Source organism: Tachypleus tridentatus, chromosome 8 (genome assembly GCF_004210375.1).
Source record: "Tachypleus tridentatus isolate NWPU-2018 chromosome 8, ASM421037v1, whole genome shotgun sequence".
Lineage (NCBI taxonomy): Eukaryota > Metazoa > Arthropoda > Merostomata > Xiphosura > Limulidae > Tachypleus > Tachypleus tridentatus.
Window position 1 is genome coordinate 79,852,972 of NC_134832.1, and position 5,009 is coordinate 79,857,980.

Consider the following 5,009-nt stretch of genomic DNA (forward strand, 5'->3'; position numbering starts at 1 on the left):
AATAACAAAAATCATTAAACATAATAACTCTAATTATTACTGACCATTGCTCCAACGACACTGTCTTTCATTTTTACCTAGGATAAATAAATAGTCTTACCATAAGTGAGCTAACATCAGTTCTTGAGCTGCAGCACATTCCAAGAGTGGAAAGGTTACTTGCATTCCTTAGTCCATTCAAAAATGTGGACTTCATTGGGGAAAGGAAAGTTGCCATCTTGTGCTAAATATCACTTGTTTATTTTGAAATCATTGTTTATATATATAAAGAATATGTAGTTTTCACTATTTAAGCGCTTATTAACCAATGTTGTAAACAATCAGAGCTAACTCTCCTAAAATAGATTTTTTTAACATTTCAACCTTTAAAAATTCCAAGATCATCCAATAACATATATTTTTTTAAATTTCCAATTGTGTAGAAAAAATATCACATATTAAATATTTTGCATGAACCTCTTACACATTAGTTGTGGGTGAAATAAATTTATTCTTCATAATAACAATTTTATTTTGCTCTTTTGCAAGATGGTACAGAGGGGAAAAGAGAGTCATGAAGTTGGTGTTTCACCTGTAATTGACCTTCCACTGTTCTTTGAAATGAGTATATAATCCAATTTTTGACTTTGTCTTAACACTTTTGCACAACACTGTACACATAAACATTAGTTATAATTTAGGCTTAACTCATTAATTTTCAATCACCGTTTTAAAAAACAAATAGTTTTCTGTTCCGAACTGTATTTAATATTCCTTCCCATTATGAATAAACAGTTATTGATATCCACCGAACCTTTAACGAATCATTATAATCTCAAATGATGGTCATGCTAAATTTCGAACCAACTTTAGTCAAATCAGTGAGTAATGTTGTCATTATTGATAAGCTGGCAAATTATCTATAATATGATGAAAAAAAACACATGAAAGTTGTGAACTTCTCTTTTAACAGTTAACCAGTTTGTAGACACTAATCATATCTTCTATATGTCCTAAGTTTTTGTTGTTGTTTTTTTAACATTCGTATTCACAAGTACAAATTTCTTGGCTTCACTTGTATGCAGGGATACCAGATTAAGACCCTCAGTCACTCACTGACCAAAATGTCATACACTTACACTAAAAATCATTTTCATTACAGGCCACAACATAAATATTATTTCCAGGATAAATTGCATTATGTAAAATTCATATCATTCTTCGCGAATGCTGAAAGATTATTATTATCCAGTGCTTCTTTCTAGTAATTAGATGCAAGATTTAATGTACTGAGCCACTTGACGTCTATAACATATCCAAATTTCATCTATGCGAGTAAATGTATTGCCATTCAATACCATGTTCACTTGCCTGAAGATGATAACAATTATCGGTGAAATTCCTTTTTGTTTCATTATTAAACCTGGTGAAGACTAAATATCAGTCAGTTATAGGACCCCATCCCTTAAAGTACTGACCGTATCCCTAATAGACCAAAGAAGTTGGAGCATTATTTGCTTAATGGGCTGCATGTCTCCACTGTCTTTGTGGTAATAAATCATGTTTCCTCTGTCAGGGCATTTATTTACAACATCAGCAAATATTAACAGAGTTTTAAGTCTGATATACTGGCTATCGTGATTTCAAATCAGCACTATCAGAGAAGCTGATAATCACATGTTTGTTGTTGAATACAATATGTCCAAGGTGGAAAAGTAGTTCTGCTTACCACAGTCACTTCTCATTCCTGCACTAAAATGATAGTAAATTCAGCTGATATTCTCAAATTTATCACTTCATAATTGCATGCAAACGTAAATACAACTCTTAATGCAAAATAAATCAAACACAAGTCAGTATGTCACTGTGTTTTCACAAAAAGTAGTGCACCTCATGTGTTGACTCTATGACTGTATTGAATAGTGGTCTCATGTATGACTACATTTGCAGTGCTCTATGGAATATCACAATTATATGAGATAGTATAATTACTGTTTATTGAGTTAGATTAAATGAAATTGGACAATCCACTGACTCATAGAAATCATTTGGCCAGCACTAAATAATGTTTTTAATAGAGTTACAACCTATCTGTCCCATAGACCATGTTCGCAGATAACTTCAGCAATAGATCAGTTCTAAAAGAATGATGTTTGATTCCTGGTCTGGAACAACCACTTTCACTTTTTGAGATGTCATTTATTGAAAAATAGAGCCAAGCCATTCCCCGCCAACTAATATTTATTAGGAAAAAGAAAAGAAAACTGCAGTTACATGATTGAGCAGTAACTTGGTTGGTAATGCTTAATATATGGCAAGGTCAAAAAAAGTTCTTACTGTCTTACTACTCCTTTGTTTTATCACATCTTTAGTTCACATTCATGCACGTACAATGCCACAGAAATCGTCAGACCCAGAGCTGCATTGGCTATAATAAACTCCACAAATTTGAGGAAAGATGTGTATCTTCTGAGATAAAAAGTCATTAGCCTAAAGCACTTAGTTTAAGCAAGAAGGTGCTGCAACTTTTATTGCTATTGTCAAATTATTTATTATTGCTAAGTTTAGGGCAATCAGAAAACGAGACTGCAAGTAATTATTTTGATAGTACACAAGACAAATAGTTCCACCTCTAATACATAACTGGCCACAGTTAAAACAGGCGTTTTTTCTGTCGTTTATATATATATATATATATATATACATCTGCAACAATGGTCCTCTATCTGTAGAATTAGTTTAGTTAGTTAGTTATCACCATTATATTCCATCTAGGAACATAGGGGCGCAATCGCTTGCGGATTCTTCAACAAGTATTTAAGTGAGTAGGTTGTTAGCCCACTGCACCGAGCCGTCCCTAATTTAGCAGTGTAAGACTAGAGGGAAGGCAGCTAGTCATCACCACCCACCGCCAACTCTTGGGCTACTCTTTTACCAACGAATAGTGGGATTGACCATAACATTATAACGCCCCCACGGCTGGGAGGACGAGTATGTTTGGCGCGACGCGGGCGCGAACCCGCGACCCTCGGATTACGAGTCGCACGCCTTACGCGCTAGGCCATGCCGGGCCTAGAATTAGTTTAACTAGTAAGAAAAGCTCCATATATTTTATCTTTTGGATCCTACCCAGCTTGACTGAACAAGTACTTTTTTCTGCGCAACTGAATGAGGTGAATTGGGTTTATTTAGCCCTAACGGGGAGAGTCACGTTATACGGACTTAGCGTCAATAAAGCCAGTGAAAAAAAAACTATTGCTAATTACTACCAGTCTTATAACAAGTTCGAATTTACCACCTTAAACGTAGTCACTAAAGATAAAACTTCAGGCATAGGTAGATCTTTCACAACCATAACCATACAGTATCTTATATGCTTATTTAAGAAATTTCTTCAACCTCGTCCACAGTAATATCATTATGGTCTACTACTGCTATTCTATGGAAAGCGTTTACACTTAGATGAAGCATGCCATATTCATAACTCGAATTTTTCAAACTATTCTCATTTACGAGCCTGGAATTCAGACCTATGGATTGAGGGTTATTCTCTATGTCAAATATTCACCTGACCCCTTTTTTGTAATATCTAAGCATTAAAACTCTTGAGAAATTTGACAGAAACAAGAGTTATGCTGCCTAGGCTTAACACCAACTGTTACCTCATTCTGCTTCTATGGGATCAGCCACATACTCTTTAAATCTGTCTATTGTAAAAATTTGTATGTGGCTGTTTACTCTTTAAGAATCCAATAAGAATCAGTGACTGACACGCCCTTGTATTTGTTTCATAAATGACAAGGATCATATGTACGAGGAATGTTGATGTGTAAACTTGGCTTTGTTACTGCTGTATACTTTTATTTATAAACACACTAATCCTTGCAAGATAAGGTTTTGAAGGATTATTAACTCATCAAGGAGCTTTCGGTGAAAACCAAAACTTTTTACTTTTTCTTTTAAACGCAATCCTCATGAGTTAATGTTGATAACTTAATTTATCTTTGTGTTTTTGAATAACGTTTAAAGTGAGCGTTAACTTTTTCAGTGTTGGTACTTTAACTTTAGTAAAAGTTCAGTTTTGTCACTTGAGTCGTGATTTTTATTTAGCTTGGTTTAACAGTAAACTGTTAAATGTAAGTTTGAAATTTGGTTAGTGTTCACTAAAGCAGTGGCTATTTAGCTCCTATAGGAGACTCAGGCTCAGGGCCCATGGTTTTAATGGGGGCCCATTGATAATTTTATTCTTTGTAAAATTACATGGGATATAGGGCCCACAAAACTAATTAGTCCCTAGACCCATACAATCTTAAATACGCCAATGACTAGAGAGTGTTTTAAATTTTGAATTCTGTTTTAGTTTAGCTTACACTGAAATGGTAAGATAATTTATAAAAACTTTAATCACAGGTCTCTCCCCAGTTCCACACCCGTAACAAAAAAAAATTATGTTTGTTGTTACTGTGTTTATTACTGTAGATAAATAATAATGTTCGTTAACTCTTCTCGGCTTTGAGTGTTTCAACTCAACAAAGTCATTTTGAGATGAGAGAGGTACATAGTTATACTTCGAAGTCCAGAATTCTTCGAACATCAATTTAGTGGGCTCTAATTGTCTCCTGTGCGAGAAAGCTGTGTAACGGGGACTATCAAAAAGTTTATGTTTAACTCCTTCTATGCAAACCATTTATTGTGTTTATTTCCTTCAATACAAATTTTGAATGTTGTAATGCTAGAATAGTTGTGTTTCAAGAAGACTCTGAAAAACAACTTTATTTAGAATTAAAACTGTAAAGAGGAAACGAATTCCAGACTGTCATACAAAATATTTTCGCACCATGTGTATGAACTAGAATTTCAAACTTTTACTTTTGCAATGTAGCAAAATATTTTATATTTTATTTTTATAACATCACTAGTTTGATACCTAAAAAAAGTTTTAGATTTTGGTACATTGTTGAGATCACTGACAAATTGAATAAAAAGTCACATTTCTTTAGTGGCGCTGCAAGTTTAGCACGCCACAAGAA